Genomic DNA, 20,152 nt, shown 5'->3' with positions numbered 1-20,152 from the left:
TTTTTCCCTCCTGAGGAACAACCTTTCCATAGGAATGGAAAGCCAGTTTTCTGGCTTGTTCCTCCCCCATTGTCCTTTTTCCCAGAATCAAGATGCAGCATTATGAGGGAGTAGCACAAACCGTGTCTTCCCTTCACCCCTTCCTTCTTATTCCTTTGGGTCAATTATACTGTTATTTTAGTGGTTTATGCCTGTTGTTGAAGTTCTTTTCCTTTACTGATACATGGAAGGGAGGTAAAAGGCCTTTTCTTTCCCAATACTCTGTAGGGTGTGCTAGTGTGGCAGAATAATCCCCCAGGCTTGCCTGCAGATTTTCAGCTGAATTTCCCCGGGTTGGAGGGTGTTGTCAGTGGCTGTGGCAGTACCGACAGTGCTGCAGGCACAGGCTCAGTTGCTGGGACAGGCTGGACTGGGAGCAGGCAGATCCCAGCCCTGCCATGGGGTGCCCCAAAGGGAAAACCTGCAGGGCTCAGTGTGCCCACAAAGACAGAACAACTGCTGGTTTTGGTTTCACTTCCCCGGGGAGCAGGCAGGCAAGGCTTTTGACTGCGTTGTTCAGTCTTGGCAAATGAAAGGTAAAAGCCTTTTTGGCATCATTTGCCAAAATGTGGGGAATGTGAGCAGCAATAGCAATGTGATAATGAATTGCACTGAGCACAGAGTGATTTGTGTGCCATGGCAGCATGTCTAATCCATAAATCTAGAGCCTGCATGGCTTGGCTTCTCCTGGCTCGGGAAGCTGCGTGTCACAGATGCTTTCCTGCTCTGCTGGCCAGTGGAGGATCTGCTGGGATGCCTGTAAAGGGAGAACTGGTTTTCTTTCTGAAGGGAAGGACCAAATGGTTGGTAGATGACATTGGGAAAGGCACACTGATTCCTTCTTGGACAAGTGCCTTGAAAGCAGCAGGCTGCAGTGTTAATGTTTGTTCTGAAGATGGTATGTACGTACTGTATGTCTAGATAAAGCTCTGTACTCCCTGGAAACACAGGCTGGAGCACTGCTGGTGGACATAAAAGATTTAAGTGGGTTTAGTCAAAAAAACCCTTCTTAAATATAAACACTCTTAACACTTAAATATAAACTTAAACAAATATAAACTTAACACTTAAATGTAAACTTAAAACACTCTCTTAAATATACAGGTAATGTTTTGGGGTTTTTTCTTGTTTCTTTATATGTCTCATGGTCTGCTCCTGCTCTGAAATGTTTGTGACTACTGAGGACAGAATATGCTGGGAGGTATTTCTTTGTATTTCCACAGAGGAGGATTAACCTGAGAGTTCTGAAACCTAAATGCCAGGATGATGGTTCAGGCTGTGTAGCTGATCTCCCTTCCTCTCTGTAACAGCTGAGGATCGTTTCTAGTCTGGCCTGGCAGAGCTGCTTGGTGCCCCATCAGCAGGGCAGCAGCTGTGCTCCCCGAAGGACAGTCTGTGTGCAGAGCCCGGGCTGATTTGTCACCGGGGCTCGCTCGGGAGGGGGCAGCAAATCGCTTTTAATATCCTGGTTGCTCTCACTTGTAAAATCGCAGTGAGAGGTGGGCCTGGGACAGGATGAAGGCAAGTGTGATGTGTGTCTGCCCAGAGGATGACAGTGATGCTCCACACTTAGCTGCCCAAGCAGCAGACGTTGCTTTTTGAACCTGTAACTACGAGTTTAAACAGTCCTTTCTTCTTGTTGTTCCAAAGCATCAGACTAAAACAGAGAGGGAGAGGAAGGTGGGCATTATGCTGCTACGGCTGTGATGGAAATAGGGTTGGTTCTCTGTCTGATGATCTTTGGAGGGTGGAAATCCATCCTTTGGCAGGTGGTGGAAAACGCCCTTGCTCATAGTCACTGAGTGGTGAGAGCAGTGGGTTTCCACTGCCGTGCCTGTTGGAGGTGGGAAGGTGCCTGGAGGACGGGGGGGAGGTGAGTGTTGTGAGAACACCCCAGGGTAGGTAGGGCAGAGGTGCAGAACAGCTCCAAGTTATTGGGGTTGGCTCTGTGCGTCCATGGGACAGAAAATGCAGAGGCTGAACAGGCAGCTGTGTAAGACCCAGGCAATTTAAATGCCTCTGCGCTGGGAAGAGCTGTGGGAGCTGCAATCTGCATCCAAGTACTGTGAAACACCAACACCTCCAGTTAGGAATCATAGCCCTTGGCTTGGTTGTCTCTCCTGTGATATGATAAGGGCTGTGCCTGTGTTTGGGGAGCTTTTTACCTCCGGCATCCTCAGGCTCACCAAGAGTTGCTGTGGGTACCCACGTTTGCTCTGCATCTCCATTACCTGATCTTTCAACACAGTGTTAGCAAGCTGGTTTTTTTCCCAGGATGAGACTTTAATACTCTCCCATTGATCATGGCCAAAGAAGAGAGCTCAAATGGAGATTTTATTCCAGAAACAATGGCCCCCTTATGTGCTGTGTTGTGATCTCTGTGAATGAACCTGCTGGTGAAATAAAGGCTTTTCCCCAGGCTGTTTTGTCCCTTTCTCAGGTGAATCTTCCTATTAGGTCAGCTGCCTGGATTCCTGCAGGGAGAGAGAAGGGAGGTAAAAGATGAAGTCTTTGTTCTGTGGGGACATGAGACAAAATGACAGTCAGTGGGACTTGGGCTTCATATTTAGTTTCCATAGATCCCCATGTGCCGCAGGGAGTTTGTCCACATGAAAACCTACAAAGCAAAGGGCAGTTTCCCTGTGCAGCTGGACGTGTTTGTCTGCCTCGGGACGCCTCTCTCCAGGTCCAGTCCAAAGCCTCTGCCCTGGGCTGGCTGCTCCCTTCAAACCAAGCTGGTGGTGCCCTTCTGGCCTGGTCCTCAGCTCTGCTGGGGGCTGCTGCCTGTTCCCGTGGTACCTGCTCTCCCCCAGCCTTGCCACTGCTGGCAGCATTTCTCAAGCTGTACATAAAGCCCAGCTTGCTGCTTTCCCGTGTTGGGTTCTCTGGAGGCAGTGGAGTGGAATCCTGGCCCTGCTCTCTTGTGCCTTGACTTCAGTAAAGCCAGGGTTCCTGAAGGAGCCTTTGGAGTGTGAGCTGGGCCCTGCACACGCTGCCAAGGTGAATCTCTTATGGAGATCCAGGGCAGGAAGGCCCAGCTGGGGGGCAAGGGCACTGCATTATGCATGTCTTGGTAGTGTAACATGAGTTAGGTACAGTGAGGCAAGTATTTCTGAAACCACAGAAAGCATCTGAGTCCTGTCAGAATGAGAGAAAATTGGGGTGAAAATCAGGCACTGTATTCCCTAAACTTGTTCCAGTGCTTAATTAGCTGTGGAAAAATTAGCATGTAATTTCAATCCCTGTTTGTCTGTGTGTTTCCAGCATTCCTACCTTCCCTTGCCTTTATCTGTAGATGTCTGTGGGGCCCCATGTGCTAGGCACTTTGCGTTCCCAGGGATGGGAAATTGTGAAATCCATGTGGGATGGGAAATTATCTTGGATGTTTCCCATCTTAGAGGGGAAAAAAAAATCTATCTTGGAAATGATTCAGCTGAAACTCAGAGCATAAAACTGGTGCATTCATCTTCACGCTCATCCTCCTGCCTACTAGCAACACACAACTTTCTAAATGAAAAATAACACTAACCCAAAAATTGCAGCTTCAGTATTTGTTAACTGGAAAAAAGACATCTAAACAACTCTACTGATTTATATATTTTTTTAATCCATGTCTTACAAATAGATTCTTATACCAACTGTTCCTCGGTCTTGCCAAGCTGGGGGTTTCACATTAGAACAATAGTTCCCTGAATGGTTTCCACCCGCTTTGTATCTCGCACAGTGAAGAGAGTCTGTCTGCTTAAGTGTCTTTTGTCGTGTGAGGTGAGATGGAGCCAACAGTAAGAGGAGGATGGGGTAAATGGTTTTTGTTAGTAGGACTACCAATGACCTTGTGGCCTCCTGGGCTGCTGAGAAGAGATGGCTTATGGTCATGGTCCCATCTGGAGCCAAGCCTCTGTGGTGTAAATCGTCCTGCAAGAGGCTGGCTCCTGCCTGAGATACAGCTTTGGCTCTGCTCTGCTGCGTGAGGGGATCCACCTGATGGGAGCAGTCCAGGGCTGACAGCAGTTGGGGTTTCTCCCCTGGACAGCAGAAGGCTTTTGTTGCTCAGAATCTGAGAGCTGATTAACCACAGCGATGCAGCAGGTCTTGGAAGGGCTCCCAGGACCCTGGAGGTGCTGAGCTGCACGTGTTGACACGCTGGGAGTCCAGCGCCTGCTGTGTTTCTCTTGTTTCAAAGGAAATGTCAGTCAGAGAGGGAACATCTTCTCTGCTGGGAAGCAGCTGGAGTGCATCTCAAACAGAGCTTCTGCTGGGGCAGGAGGCAGCCTTTTGCATGGAAGGGAAGGGAGCAGGAATCCTGAGGGCTGCTCCAGCACAGGCATGGCCTGGCATCGGTGCTGTCAGGGCCCTTGCCAGCAAACAGCCCTCGGGATGAAGAGATTGAAGTCCATGCACATGACCAGAAGCGAGCAGAGGAAAGTGCTAGACCTGAGGGGCAGTTTCCTGGCAACGAGGAGGTTGATCTGGGCCAATTACTGAGTATTTACAAATGCTGAAACAGCAGTTGCCTACTGAGCTGGCCTAGTTGTCTCCTCAGCAATTCCTACAGATGGAGAATGAGTGGCAAGAATAACAGAGGAGGGAGGATCTGGTTTCAGGCTCAGAGAGGAATGCCAGGATTTCCTTGCCTATCTTGACTTTCTGCTCCTCCTGCCTTCCTGGCTAATCCAGCCCTGGTTCAGAGTCCGGCACAGCAGGGAAGGGAGGCTCTTCTATTGGAGTCGCTGTACCCAAGTCAGTGTGTGCCAAACTGTACATAAAATAAAACAAAAAATCCATTGGCACTGCTGCACTTAAGCTTGGAATGGAGAGAGAAGCAGTAGAACTTGTGGGCTGCCATGGGGCACCCTGAAGCTTCACAGCAAAGCAGCTTCCCAGGGACTTTGTGAGCAGGAGGGAATAGCTGAAGTCTCTTTGATTGAGTAGAGTTATCAAGAAACTTAATCGAGAAAGTTAATCTCAGAAGTATGAACATCTGTAAGTGCTTTGAGATTTGTGAGTGAAAAATGCTGGGCAGAAGGAGAGGATGTATCTGGTTCAAAGCAGGGGCAATGTAATACCTCCTGCCTACAGCTTGGCTATGCAATGACTTCTGAAAAACTATTTCTTTGCTTTTGAAATACATTTGACTGCACTAAGTGGCATGGTGTTCTCAAAATGTTTTCCTTGGCTTGTCCAATGCCTCGTGGCCTCTATTCCTTCTCTTTTCCTTCCCAATTCTTTGCAAACAATTCCGTTTGAACCTTACTTTACTTTGTTTAGGATTAGTATTTCCCTCAAATATTTAAGGCTACGATACTTATCTTGAGTAGCAAGCCAAGGAATCACAGCAATTCTCTGTCAACTTCTCACCATCTTTTGCTACACAGAGGCTTTTCCAAGCAGATTGTGAGCTCCCTCGTTGCTCCCTGTTCCATCCTAACTCAGCGTAGAGAATTTGGTCTCTTACCTTTTGGATGGTTGGGCACTTTAAAATAGCTCCAGGCACTGTTCATCCTTACCTACCTTGCTATGAACCTCCTGTTTGAGGAAGTGGGAGGAACACAATTAGTAAAACAATACTCTCTTTCTCGGGGATAATTCTCCTCAGCAGATCTTGGAGGGCTTTGCCAAGCTGGATACCAGTTGGTGCTCTCCCAGAACACATTGGCAGCAAAGCTGGGCCAGAACCACCCCTGCACCTCACCCCAGCTTCCAGGAAGCAGGAGGGAAGGATGCACAGCCCAAGGTGTCTGTCTTGCAAATAGATCTTCCTTGTTTTCTTCTCAATAACTTGCACACTGGAGAAGGGGGAACCATGTTCTCCTGTTCTTCATGAGTAAGTTAGTCCCAAGTTCCCTCCAGGTTTTAGTAAGTCAGAGGCTGGAGGAGTCGATGGTACAGGCTGACACCAGGGTCTTGGGAGCACTGTCTGTCTCCAGATCCTGGGCTTAGGTGGGCAGCTGCTGCCACCTTACACAAGTCTTGTAAAATGCTACCACGAGTCTTCTCAAAATACTCAGATCCTCAGTGCAACAGGAATGGCAGGGAACAAGGACGTTTTTTGATGTGTGGTGCAGTTGGGAGCTGCTACACTGGGAATAGATCTTTCTGATCTTTTGGTCTTACTGAGCATGAAATGTGTCCTGCAGTCTGGCAAGGTGCAGAACTGGCAGTGGGAACAGAGGTCTCCAGCCTCAAACACACTTCACTCAAGTGTGCACAGAGATCCAGGACAGTGTCCTCTTTCCATGTGCAAAGGAAGCCAACTCCTGCTTTCAGCAGGTCTGCGTGGCCTTGGAATAACTTCATTTCTTTCTGCTGTGCTGCAGTGGTGCACTCTGCTTCCCTGCTTGTGAGCCCCAGCACCCACTGGATGTACCCCCAAGCCGCACCCCCTTTTCCCGGAGGCTGAGGCAGAGGCAGTTGTGATGCTCAGAGGAGGGAGGGCACAGGGCGTGCCTGCCCCACAGGATAATGTGTCTCCACCTACGCCTGGCATGGCTGTGTTTTTCCAGCTCTTTTGTGGTTTTGTTGTTCTCCTCCTGCACCCACAAGACCCTGCTCTGGCTGCAGCAGTTGGCTGGATCTTTCTTGTGTTCCTCCCTCAGGACCCAGGCACGAGCCCAGCCAAGTTTTTCATACGTGCCTGCAGATGGACCTTTGCCCCTCTGGTTTGCCTGGCCCTCTCTTCACCCGTGGCCAGGCACTCCAGTGCATGAAGTGGACATTTTCCAGCCCTGAGCTGCCAGAGTTAATTAACCCTCAGCTAAGGCCAGGCCAGTCATTCTGGGAAACAAGATCCACTGGGCTGTGCATTCCACAAGCCTCTCTTTGCCTGGCGTCTTGTGTATCAGTACAGCAAGAATCTGTTTCTTCCTCCATATACTTGTGTTCTGGGATTGGAGGGGGCAGAAGCCTGAGGAGGAGAGAAAGGATCGAGTTCCCTAAGGTTCCTCGCTGTCAGCAGCTCCAAGAGCTTGCCATGAGAGAAAACCAACCCAAAGCTGCTGGAGATGCCTTGGCTGTTCCTGGCAGAGAATGCACACCTACATTTTTTCCCATCTCCTCTGAGAAAGAGCCAGGTCTCTCTTTCCTTGTGGCAGTTGTCTTTGTATAAGGCAGCTGGCATAGTTTCCCAGGAACTGCTTGGCATGACTGGTCATAATGTGGCTGTCCAGCTCAGTCCTTGTTCCCTCTCTTCCAGGAGAAAGCACAAGGTTTTCCTCTGGGATCTGGTTAATTCATGTGGTACTACTGGCCAAGCCCCTACAGAATAATGTTCTTGATGCCATCACCCTTCTGGGCCACGGGGACCCTTCTGTGCCCTGAGTTCCATGAGGAACTGCTCTCCTAAGCCTGTGGACACACAGGTCAGGGACTGACTGGCCTCTCACTGGAACTTGCGGGGCCTCAATGGCTGAGTTCTTGGGGCAAACTGACTGTTGAATTCTTCCCTGGCTGATCTTTATCTTAAAACAAAGTGCCCCTTTTGCCCAGTGCCCAGTGCATCTTTGTGTTTGCAGGCCCGTGCCACCTGTGTCACTGTGCTTCGTCCCATGACGAGTGAGTGCTGGTGCTGGGGGAACAAGCACGGGGTTGTTCAGTCTCCCAGCACAGACATGCCTGGCTCCTCTGGGGATCAGGCTCTATAAGGTCATTTGTCTCCTCCCCAAAAGGCCCTGCAGAGCTCTGGCCAGACCTGTTCCCGTTAACTGTGCCTGTCTTTCCTTGTAAGAAAAAGAAGTCTAATTGTGCAGTCTTCCAAAAATAATAATTAAAAAGTATAAGCTTGCATGAAAGCGTGTTATGCTCTGGAGAAAGAAAGATAGGGACCTTTTTGACTGGTGCCGGGGACAGGATACAGAGAGTTGTTTGCTTAATGTGAAAAAAGCCAGAATTTACCTGTATGGTCTACTCCTGTTTGGATAGAGGCTGCAAACCCCCCCTCCCACCTAGTTCTGTGAGTTGCAGTAAATCAGGACAAGCTGAGAGAGTTTTTTTGTTGTGTGGTTGGTTGGGTTGTTTTTTTTTTGAAAGGGCCTTGATTGTCCAGCTATTTTTCCCCCTTGGTGCCGCTTCACGCCACTTCTGACTTTGATTAATAGGTCTCTGAATAAAATGTTAATCTAACTAGGGGTCGTTGGCCCAGCCCCCCTGCCCTCCATGCCGTGCTCCAGAAATATCAGAGAAAACACACAGAGGTTTTGTATCCCTGCAGAGCACTTGTACCTTTTGATTAATGGGTGGAAGGGCCCAGCTCCAGGTTTGTGGCATCTCTCCCGACTGCAGAAAAATAAGCAAAAAGTCACCAAACATGACACAGGAGAGGAAAGTCCCAGGAGCTGCAATGAGGAGAGAGAAAGGAGAGAGGGCAGGTTATAATTTGAGATGTACCCCACTGTAAGCTTTGGTATTTGGGAGTCTGAGTTCAGACCCCCATCTCCACTTTAACCTTTGCTGCAATGAGCTCGGGCCACGTTGCTGAATTCAGCAGTTTCAAGCTCTGGGATGTCTTAGTTTCTAATATGTGCACCATGAACTACTCTGCACGTTGCCCTGGGCTGACACTTCATGTGCATGTGTTAAGAGTGGCTAAGACGGCTTAATAAAAAATGAGACCCTACACTTCAAACAGGACATGTGTTTTCCCTCTTGCCTTCGAAGTCTTGCCCATTCCCTGAATCAGACTCCTTTTGGAGCTTCTGAAATGATCAGAAACATGTGTTTCATTCCTGTCTTCTGGCTAGTAGTGAACTTGGAAAGGCTGTTCCTTGTATCACTTTCATGTGGAAGCCAGACCTGATGGAAATTTGCTTGTTCCCTCAAGGTGGATGATTTGGTGGAACTACATATATAGGAAGCTACTCATGCAAGGGACTGTTGAGCACTTAGGCTCGAGTGGGTCATGAAGTCCAACTGAGCTACTGTGTTAGTCTGAAATAAAATTAATCACTGAAGGGGCTCATCAAAACCCCTGGTCCTCAGGCAACCCTTAAGTGATGATGTGGGATGTGCATAAAGCGTGAAGGAGATGTGCATACCACCTCACAGCTCCCTTCCCTTGCACCCCCTGTGTGCAGCTGCCAGTGCTCTCCCATGTTCCTCTATTTTGTGATGGAGTAACCGGAGCAAACTTGTGTCACTGAGTAGCCAGCCACAGAGCTGGAATGTGCAGGCTGAGCTGGAGGCGGGTGGGCATTCTTGGATGGGTACTCAGAGACTTCAACTAGGGAAAGGTTCACATCATTAAGAAAGGAGGGAAAAAATTTCCCTGAATATTCTGAGCCTAGATTTTCTTGTCAGAATATGTGGAGGGCTTTAATTTGTGCAGTTGCAATACTCTGTTTTGCCAAGGAGAAGTGCTACATCCTCAGTTATTGGAGAAATGTTTCAATTAAGAAAAATCACACCTGGTATCAGGAGATTTATGCTTTTTGGCACCTGGAAGGAATCTGTGGAGCACTGTGGTCTTTCCTGGCACTGGTGTGGGGTAGCAACAATCCCTGTATGGCCTTCCCTCTCTTGGCATCTCCCTGGAGGGCCTTGTCAGTCCTTGCCGTGCTTGTCATCCAACTCACTTGACACCTGCCGTGCCTAGAGGATGTGGCCGCCCCTGCTGACAACAGCTTTGTCTCCCCAGTGATGGATGGCTTTGTGGCCCAAGCCTGGCCATTGTCCCCTGTCTGTGGCCTTGCTTCAGTGATTCTTATCTCAGTCCTGGGCACCCAACCCTGCAGTGAAGGTGAGCATTGCCAGCGCTGCACCTTCTCCCGTGGTGGCTCTCCAGGACCCAGCGGGGAAGCACGACGGGCATCCCCTCCCGGTTGAGTGAAGCCCAGCTCTGGTGTTTACCCAGGCCTGTGTGGCATTGCTCTTATCTGAGGGGAAGGCAGATGCGAGGCATTCTTTGTGTTAGTCAAACAGGCAGCTGTATGGGCAGTGTGGAAGCGCCCGTGTAATCACCATTCTCTGGCTCTTGCACTCCTATCTTGTAAATCACCAATCCATCACAGCCCGGGTCCTTGTATTGTTCTATAATTAACTGGACAAACTACAGCAGCATTGTCATAGTCCCCCATTTATAGAGGAGGGACAAAGACCTGAAGGAAGGTTTCAGTCCCCTTCAGCTTTTTCCTCCTCTCTTGAACTCTTTTTTTCTATATCTTCTGATCCATCTCATGGCTCTAAAGATGTCTCATCTCTGAATGAACACTTCTTTGCAAACCTACAATCAGCGCAGAAAGAGTGGCCACAAAAGGACAGACCCAAAGACTTTAACCCTTCACATTCCAGGTGTGTGCACACGTGCTTACTCACTCCCTGTGCAAGGAGTAGCTCAGTTCTGAACAGGCTTGGGACCCTCTGCTAATGAAAACAGGCTACAATTGCCTCCTCCATTTCTTCATGGTAACGTGCTGAGGATTTAGCTCCTAGCAAACAGTCTGCTGCTGAGTTAGACACTCCCTGGGGCTGCATTACGAGCTACGAGAGAGATGGAAAATTTCCAAAGGGTGTGGTAGAGCAAAGATTTGGGGAGTTACTATTACTTTGCTGGTTTTGACCCAGGAAGGTGTTTAATGGCTTTCAAGGTTCCATATGGCTTTTAAGGCTATAAAGAAGCTTGCTGCAGGCTCTGCAGCACGGAGGGAGCTGGCAGTGGGTCGGGGCAGTAAAGCTGGTTTCTCTTCTGCAGACCAGATGAGTGAGGCTGCTGGGCAGCATGGAGAGTTGGTTGAAAGGCAGAACTTTCCCTAAATTGGGTCATCTCACTTTGAAAGACTGTTGCTTTGGAGGGGTTATCCTGCTCCACTGCCCAGTGAGGGTATACAGGGCCATGGGTGCACCAGGAGAACCAGGCTAAAGCTCTGCTCTCCTTGCTTTATCTCCTTACCCCCTTGCCTGCAGGGATTTCTCTTCCTCACAGGAGGGTGTTTCACTGTGGCTTACAGCACCTGGCACGCTGTGGCCTTGCTTCACACACTGGAGCACTACAAAGAGCAGTGGTTTATGGACCCTCTGTTCTCTTCCTCCACATATTTTTAGAGCAGGTCACAGTTCTCACGGCTGCTGCTTTGACAGCAGAATTTAGTCCTTCGTGTTAGTAGTGTCACACAGCCAACTTTACTGACCTCGTGGGCATCCCTTGGAGCAGATTTTGGCTCAGAGGCTGAAGATCTACTTTTCTTCCTTATTTGAGGTGTCAGGTAGGTCTGTTGGATGAAATGTATGCTTTTATGTTCTTGTAGGCCCAGCCTTTTAATAAAACCCAAAAATGTTGCTTATTTAACCTCCATCTCTAAAATCTTTTCCAGCTCTTGTGAGCTGTAAATGAGACCTGTCCACCCCATGGAAACTCTGAATGAGCGACCTGGGGCTGACCTCCAAGCCATGGGGCACTTGTCAGTGCTGCCTGCATCCCAGTGACCAGGTCACCTGTACTACAGTGTGAGCACATCGCATCCTCTCTTGTGAGGCCAGCGAAGCACACGGGGTCTGAGCTCCACTTGCAAAAAGGCTTTGCCACTTCAGTACATTTGAATGGAAAGGGGAAGACCTGTTCATGTTTATTTTACAGCCCCTTTTTTTGACTTGATTTATAGCCTCGGGCTGGGAGTTAATTGAGGTCCGGTCCAGGAGAGGACACCTGGGAAGGGGAGATGCTGCAGTGCCAGCAAAGGGAAAACACGCAGGAAAGTGCATTCTAAAGCACAGTTTATTGCTAGCTCTGGCCTCGCTCTGTGACAACAAACCAAGCTTTTGCCACCAGAGCTGGCTGTTGTAGGTCAGGAAACACGCTCAGCTCACCATGGGTGGCAAAGAGCAGGGGCAGAGGTTAACCAAGAGAAGGTGCTTTTCCTTGGTGCAGCCTTGGTTAAAGCGCCCTCCTGCCTGTCTGTGCCGGTGCAAGCCCGTCACCTGGGTACGTGCTGTCCTCGGCCCTCTGCTGGAGCCCTGCTCCCACAGCCTGAGAGCAGCTGCCTTCCAGGACACCCCTCCTGGGCCCACAGAGCCGCTGCTCATCTGTGGCACCGGCACGTGGGATGCAGCGAGGGATGAACGTTCACATGGGAGCACGGGGTGGGTGGGGAGGCAGGGCTCTGAGCCAGCTCAGCTGGCTCCAACGCAGCAAGAGGCTCCTTCAGCCCAGTGCCACCCTAGCACACAAAGAGGGGATAATATTGCTGTGGGTGGCCAAGAGCTAAGCCTGTTTTGAAGGTGGAGGATAGCAGATCAGTCTAGAGGGGTTGGTTCAGCCTTTTCTGGGTGGGAATCAGTGTCGTGGCTATGGGGGGTTGTACAACCCCCTAGAGCTGTGGGTGCTCCTGAACTGTTGGGTTTGGGACAGGCTAGAGATGAAAGACTGGCAGCAAGTGTGCTTGTTCTTCTGAGCTGGTGGGGTGTGAACCCCCTGTGCTGTCCCTGCTGAAGCTGTGCTAAGAGAGCAATGTTTCTGTCCTGTAAAAACCCCTGATAGGCCAGGGGCCAGGTTACAGCAACTTCTCTTGCTAGGCTGGCTCTGCCACAAACACATATGCCCCTCTCTTTCCTTTCAGCTATTTACAGCATGTGTGTATAAGTGGCACTGTGCAGCCACTGTGCCCTTCACAGGGAGCCCCTTCCTCGCTCTGGGAAGGCCATTCCAGCTTGGTTTGTGCCACGGAGAGCAAAGGGACTAAAGATGCTGTCATATGAACTTCAAGGCTTCCTTCCTTTCCCAGGCTTGTGTGGAGCAGGTACGAAGTCTTTCTTCCCAGCACGCAGCCAGTCCTTGGTGGCTGGTTCAGTAACTCCAGCTGAGTGGGGTGGAGCAGCCATGTGCTGCACACATGGAAATCAAAAAAGGGGAGCTTGTTGAATGTCCCTATTTTCTTCCATCCCAATGTTACTACAAAGGATCACCTAGCCCACCTCTTTCCTTCCACATAATGCTATCCCAAAGCTTGGCAAGGAAGCCTGGTTTTCTAGGGAGAGGCAATATCCTTTTTCAGATAAGCTGATACAGCCAGAAAAAGCAGAAAAGCTTTGAACGCGTGAACTCTCAAAAATCTGAGTGCAATCTCAGTAAGCTTTTCCGTCTGTAGGATGTGTGATCTCATTTCTGGGCTTCAGGGGTATAGTTTGGGGATTACTGTCTTTTTTCTTGCACAAGCTTGGTACTGAGCCCTGTCCTGAAGGAAGGCACATCTTGCAAGTGCCCCGTGTCCTCTGAGTCTTAGTTATGCTTGCACTATAGCCTGGTGATAAAGTTGTGCCTTGTTTGTTTAAACTACTTCATGCTGCTTTTTGGAGGAGCCCCTTTAGAAAGAAGCTTGACTAGAAATGAGAACCAATTTTGTAACTTAGATTTTGTCTGAATGGTGAAAGGAAACGTTGAGATCAACCAGGCCAGAGTGAGTAGAGCCTGTGGGTCTTGCTATATTATTGCTCTGGCCCTCTCCCTACCCCAGAGGAAAGGTCCAGTGTTCAAAGGCTTTAGGAAAGAGTTCCTCTCTCCTCAGCCCCTTCCTCAGCCTCGGGGGGAAGCTGTCGTGCCAGGCACAGCAGCAGTCCCCAGGCAGCTCCTGCCTCTTCAGCAGCCTGCAGTCAAACCCGAGCCCACGGGCAGCTGAGGCGGCTGCTGCTGGACAGGGCAGCCCAGTGTGTCCTGCACCGCTCAACCTCCCAAATTCTCAGCCTGCTGCTCAGCCCATGGGAGCTTTTCCTCAGGGATCTCTGTTCCTAATTCATCACCAGCTGACATGAGCAGGAAATAAAAAGAGCAATTTACCCTCCATTTCTCCCGCGCAATGAGCCCTTTTCTTTAAGCCATCAGCCCCTTTATCTTATGCCATCAGAGTGGCTGCAGTACAGATTGTTTTCAGCTGTCTCTGGACATCACTTGAATCTTCAGGGCACTTGTTTAGCCCCACTCAGATAATCCCCTCTTTCACTCAGAACAAACAGTGCTTCTGGGCCCCGCTGCACTTCCCCTGCCCCATTGTGGTGCAGGGCTGTAGGGGCTGAGGCACTTCAGCATGTGCTGAGGGGGCTGTTCTTGGCAGACAAACCCAGAGACCCTGTGATTTTTAAAATACTTTTGTCTGGCTGGAGAGGGGGTGGGAGTGGCAGGGACACTGAGGTTCAGAGTGACGTCGCGACCATCACACGTGCACGATTTTACGGTTCCCGTGCTGTCCCTTGCAGATCTGTGGCTGTGTGGGGTACCGGTCAGACCGGGGAGAGGGAGGGAGCTTCCTGTGCCCAGGTGCGGTCTGTCCCTGGGGTTTGAGGCCTTTGCACACAGGCTGGCAGAGGCCTGTGGTCTTTGTCCCCGCTCCCATCGGGCTCATCCTGGGCGCTGGTCGGCAGAGGGCACCAGTGACCCGAGACAGGCCTTGGGGTGCCCTTGCTCTGCCCATCCCCTGGACAGCGCTGCATCTGCACACAAACATCTCCCAGCTGCATCGTCCCTCGGGTTGCCATTCTAGCGCGCCAGTCCAGGGAAACGGCTCCGGGGGTTCTCTGAATCCCATCTTCTGCACAGACACGACTGTGCCCCGCTCATCTCTGCTGCTGGTGGCTGAAACAGCTGTTGCTGGCTGCGTCAGTGGCTGGGTCACATCCTTCTGCCTCTCTTTTGCTTCGTGCTCCAGGTGATGTTGGTGGTGTTTCACAGGGGACAGTCCCCCGGATCAGGGTGCAGCTCTTCTGCATTTCCCCGTGTGAATTCCTATTAGATCAACAGACGAGCAGTGTAAGAGTTAGCACTGACTCAGTGAGCACTCCCTACTTAGCCTGCACTTGACTTTTTCTAACTCCATCCCAAATCTGCTCATCACAGCTCTGCTGGAACTGTTTACTGCTCGTTTCTACAGACACAGATGAAAACACACGCAGTGCTGCAAGGGCATCTTGGAAGCCAGATGTGTGCAGTGGCTGGCACTAACGGCATTCCTTCTAGGCTCCTTGCCCTGGTTTTAAAAGCATGTGGTATCTAAAAAGACATTCCTTATTTTTTGTTTTTCTTATATCTCAAATTTGGGCTTCCCTCGTGGCCTGCTGAACTCCTTGTTGTATGACCTTTTCAATGTAGGATCTGGCTCCACACGACACATAACTAAGCTGCTTCTCCAAAGACAACCCTCTTTCCCTTTTGCCTGGTCCCTCCTTTGCACCAGATCTAAGCTATGTGTAATTGCAGGGGAAGTTGATAGAAAGCTAAGAAATGCATTTTCTTTTTTTCCCCTGCAAATTATTTTCCCAGCAGATGACCAGTGGAGAGTGAAGCCAGATTCCTTTTTCATTTCAGCCTGCTTGGCAGGCAGTGTGGAGACAGCCCTGCCATCCCTCAGGGTGTGACCCAAAGGAAGCAGCCCAGCCTTCGGAGCCTCAACCAGTTGTGATTGTCAAGCCTCAGTTGTTCATGGCATCCCCTGTCAGAGGCATGTGCTGCAGTGAAACTAATGATGAGACTGCACCTTCTGATCTATGTCAGAACTACTTCCTAAGCTCTGTTTCCTGGATGTAAGTCTGAAAGAATGGCACTGACTTTAGCAACTTACTCCAAATTCATGTGCTCTGACTGAGATTGGGGTTAGGCTGACTGATGGCTCAGCTTTTGTTCCTGTGTGGTTTTCTGTCCCATTTTAATCCTCTCTATTGCTTTCCTAATTGCAGCTGACCAAGGATGAGAATGAGTCATACAGGAAGGTCTCATGCATCTGCTCATACATGTCACCTAAATTCCAAATCGAATCTGTCAGGTGCTTGATTTCTTTTTCATTCATTTCTGTGTACTGTGGCATTTTCTAGATTGAACTAGAAAAGCAACAGAGGCTGGAAGGCCTTGGGGTTTCTGTTTCCACATGGAAACGTGAGAACGGATCTCTGTTAGAGGCTATTTCTTTCCAGTCTTCTGGAGTGTTCTCCCTCAAACAGTACAAGCATAATGGAACTGACTTTGAGTTATGTTGGCTAACTAAAAGAAGGAAGATTTGGCTCATTGCTGGAAGTGACAGATGATTTTGTAATTGTATTTAATCACTATTGATACTGGCACGCTGTTTGATTTGTAAGGAATCTTTGTACCAGCCCATACAGAAGTGTTTAATCTCAAATTTGTTGATTATATATAAATGCTGGACAGACTCTAGATGTATGTTCCAGAAATGAATTAAGTATGCTTTGTAAACTCCAGAAGACAACAGTGCTGCTGGAAATACATCGAGCCAGTGGGTTGGGAATTGTGAGCTTTGTAACGTTGTCTGTATAGATCTACTGGAAATGGGTCAAACCAGGAACATGTTTGCAGATGGAGGGACAGGGCACAGAGAACCAATCACAGGTGAATTAAGTTTCTCTGGCCATGATTTAATGTTGTATAAGTTCCTCAAAATAGCTTTCTTTGATCAGGAGAGCAGGGTGTATATATATATATAGGTACTCATATCTTCAGTGCAGCACCAGCAAAGTCTCTCCACACGTCTCTGCAACTCTCAGCCTGCTGGGTTTGTTTCTGGAGTTGACTGTCCCACAACAGTGTAGTTCTTCATTACTGCCCTGAGCTCTCCTCTCCACACTGAGCTGATTGTGCTGTGGAAGTGAAACAGGGACTGAGCTCCACGCTTTGGACTCAGCTGGTGAAGGGCACGTGAGCTCAGAGCTGAGGGCTTCTGTTGGCACCTGCTGTTCATCCACGGCTGGCTATTGCTAAAACTCTGACACAGGAAAGTGCTTTCAGTCTTTTGGGCTGCAGTCAATGTTTAGATTATACTGTTTGTTCTTCGTGGTGCAGGAAAATATTTCTAGGAAAGGAAGACTAATATATTACCATTGTGAAAATTGTGTTTCACTTCTAAGTGAGAGTCAGATTCTGCTATAGTGCCTTTTACAAGGTAAATACCTCCCAGGACATGATGCTTCCAGAGCAGATTGTACTTTGGATACTTGCTCTGGGAGAGAGACTCCATGGATTCACTCACGTATAGTTTAGTGCTCTATGTTGGGATCCTGTGAGTGATTTTTAAAGTCACAGTTTAATGCAAGACCATATAGAAAAGTCAAAGGATGTTTTTGTTTAAACATCACCATTTTAAGTGCTGAAGGTTGTCTTGATTTTATGACAGTTGCAAAAGCTCTCTGGTTTAGGTGTTTTAATGACTCAAGGGGAGGTACTGAAAATGCTCTTTTGATGTTCTTATGCCATCCTGTTTGCAGAAGGGACTGTGCCAGGGGTTGGATTTGTTAACCAAGAATGAGAGCAAGAGCTAAGAAGTTGCATGTTCTCCAGAAACCAAAGAGGATGAATTCTCATCTGCTTTGCACTTGGTGGTGTTTTGTAGGAGTAATCCCAGTCTGCGTGCAGTCCAGCCTTAGAGTGGTTATTGCAAAGTAGGAGTCAAACCCAGTAAAGATTAGGCTCTTTCTCCTGGCTCCATGGTTCCCTGGAGCTGTCATCTGCCATTTACCACAGACACTGGGCTGCAGAGAAGTTCTGAATCAGATGCTGTGAACCTGTGGCTTTCTTGGGGGAAATATCTTCTCTGGTGGCCCAGGGTTTGTGGGCTTTGGGGTTGTTTAATGTCCGAGACAGAGAGTTCCATGTTCAGCTTTGCCCAGTTTAAAATAAGCTCTGTTTGTGTAAAATGGTGCTGCTGATTAAAAGAGAGGTAGGGATGACAGAAGACTGGTACAAAGAGAAACCCTGCAACGAGGGCACTGCCCCAGAGGGACTGCGGGGAGCGAGGGCAGAGAGAGGCAAACGGCCCACACAGCTAATTGAAAGCCCATCTTCCCGTCAGTCATGGGGCTTGCCCATCCATCATTCTGGCACCAACAGGACCTGACATCAGTAGGGAATTAAACAAACTCCTCTGTCTGTAGGGACCTGCTGATGGAAAGCCGTGGGGGGGCAGTGAGCAGAGAGGAGCCGGAAGCGTGTGCGTGGGGGAGAAGCGGCCTCAGCGGTCCCCTGGGAGGGTGCAGCTCTGTGTCCTTCCTCCTTCTCACACCAGCACGGGCAGCTGAAGGGCTTTTTCAGGGAGTCCCCAAAAAGGTGAATTTAAAGCTGGTAACAGACCGAGCTCACCTCAATTTAAATAAACAAACTGCAGTGACAGTGTCCTGTGGGGAGTGCCCTGAAAGCTGAGCGATGCTCTGTGCAGCTCAACAGTGGTTCTCACCCTCGAGTGAAATCAGTGCTATTGCACTGCAGTGACGAGGGGAATCTGGGCCAGCGGGGCAGAGCAGAACACTGGGAAGGGAAGGTGGACTAGAGCAGAGAGTGAGCAACTGTGCCCCTGTTTTCTACCCTGCTGAGAAACTGTGTCTGCAGTGACTTAGGATGTGATGTGGGCTAGGACATTGCAGACTGGACCTGCCCGAAATGAGGGTTTCAGTGCAGATGAAGGGCTATCCCCAGTGCCTGGCTGGAGCGGGTGTCAGTGTGTGTGTGTGCTTGTGAGGAGGGCCCAGCAGCTGGAAACCATTCGGGCACTGACAAGTCCCCTGATGGACCTCGACTGACATGGAGAGGCTTTGGTTTCAGGAAAGCCAAAGGGAACCTGTCACTAATTAGACACACAGCTAATTAACGAGAAGCAAACAAAGAGCAGCAGCTTGTGTTTTGGGAAAGCTCAGCTTTAGTAGCCGAGGACGCCTGCTCCTCCCTTTCAAACCATTTCAAAAACAAACAAAGCGGGGAGACTTGCATTTCAAAGCAGTGCAAACACTGCCAACCTCAGAAAGCCTTCCAGAAGGGACGGCCAGCAGTGGGATTTAGCAGTGAAAGCAAAAAGGGCTCTCCAGGTGTAACGAGACCTTCCCTGTCCCTAGATCTGGGCCCTCTGAATCCCCGGAGTGCCTCTCTTATCTATTAGCTTTTAATTTTTCTTTCTCCAAATAAACACTCCTGTTAAAATTTCGGGTGGGTGGGTGGGGAAGAAAGGCAGGTGTGGAAACACGAGCTTCCGTTTTGTGCTTTGGCACTTTCCAGATCTTACAGCAGTGTATGGTATCTCAATTTAAAAACCTTTCCTTATGCATTGTCGTTATTGATGCTGTGTATATTTCTTACTGCAGGGCTGGCTAGAAAGGTAGGGCAGTAACAAAATAATCCAAAATGACCTGGACTGTGTAAACAGATGCTCGAGAGTGGATGAGGCTTTGTTTGAGTGCTCATATCTTTAGTAAGAGAAGTGTGTCTTCAGAACAGGAGGAATCCAAAACTGTAATCCCAGCTATGAGTCCTCTAATGACCCTGAGAAACCTTGCTTAGGGCCTGAGCCTCCAAAGAGCCTTGTCAGGGTCCCAAGTCCTGCTCAGAGCAATCCTTTTTCTCTAACTCCAAATACAGCAGTGCTAGCAGGGTTCATTAACTGAATTTTGCAAAGTGCTTTGAACATGAAACACGGTAATAATGCCAAGTTATGCGATATTTGGTGTATTTCCTAGAGCCGTGCATGTAATTAAAGGGGAATCTCAGCTTTCAAAAACCAAGGCAGTTTCTAACCCTCCTTGTCATAGGAAAAAAATAAAAGCTGGAAAACAAGACTAAAGGTCAACAAATTAGGAGGCAAATTTAAAGGAAACAACAACCCACCAAGTTGTGCTATCTTAATGTCATGGCTTTGGGAACAAAATCATAAAATTGAGCAGTTGAGTAGGACTGTGGGACTATGCTTTAAATATTTCTTAAAAAAACCACATTATTAATCTTCTTTGTGCATTCAGGGTGGAAATTATTAAATCCTTATCATCACAGTCTAGTGTGGACACTCAGCCCAGCATTTGTCCTCTGAGCAGCCTATCAACATAACTGTGTCTGTTTTCTTCCCTCGTGGTGGAGGAAGGGCTGTGTTCCTGTCAGTGGCTTCCTGGATGAGCATCCTGTGGTCCTGCTGGGATCAGAGTCCCCAGCCCCACAGGGGTGGCTGCAGACACTGGCAGAGGGAAGGACTCCTCCCTGTTTCTGTGGGATGCTGCAGAGTTCAGCTCAGGAGTGTTTTCAAAGCACTGCACCCCCTTGAGCAGCAGGAGTGACCAGAGCCCTGGGGTCACACTGCACCAGTAGATCATCACGTGCACTTACGTTAGGAGTTTTTTTCCAGCACTCATCTGGTTTTGCTGCTTTATGGCCTGATTTGAA

At 49.1% G+C, this 20,152-nt stretch overlaps 1 protein-coding gene across 1 annotated transcript in view; it reads left to right on the top strand.

The window, feature by feature from the left end:
* The window catches only part of GP1BB (glycoprotein Ib platelet subunit beta), a 12,501-nt gene extending 3,433 nt beyond the window's left edge, over nucleotides 1-9,068 (top strand). Inside the window, exon 2 of the mRNA XM_027892665.1 lies at nucleotides 9,059-9,068. The gene's annotated coding sequence lies outside the window, so the exon portion shown is untranslated. The remainder of the gene's footprint in view (nucleotides 1-9,058) is intronic.
* The last annotated feature ends 11,084 nt before the right edge of the window (nucleotides 9,069-20,152 follow it).

This window comes from Empidonax traillii, unplaced genomic scaffold (assembly GCF_003031625.1).
Source record: "Empidonax traillii isolate 1590-97213 ecotype Southwest subspecies unplaced genomic scaffold, ASM303162v1 scaffold361:size2146424, whole genome shotgun sequence".
Lineage (NCBI taxonomy): Eukaryota > Metazoa > Chordata > Aves > Passeriformes > Tyrannidae > Empidonax > Empidonax traillii.
This window is presented reverse-complemented; position numbering and strand designations above follow the sequence as displayed.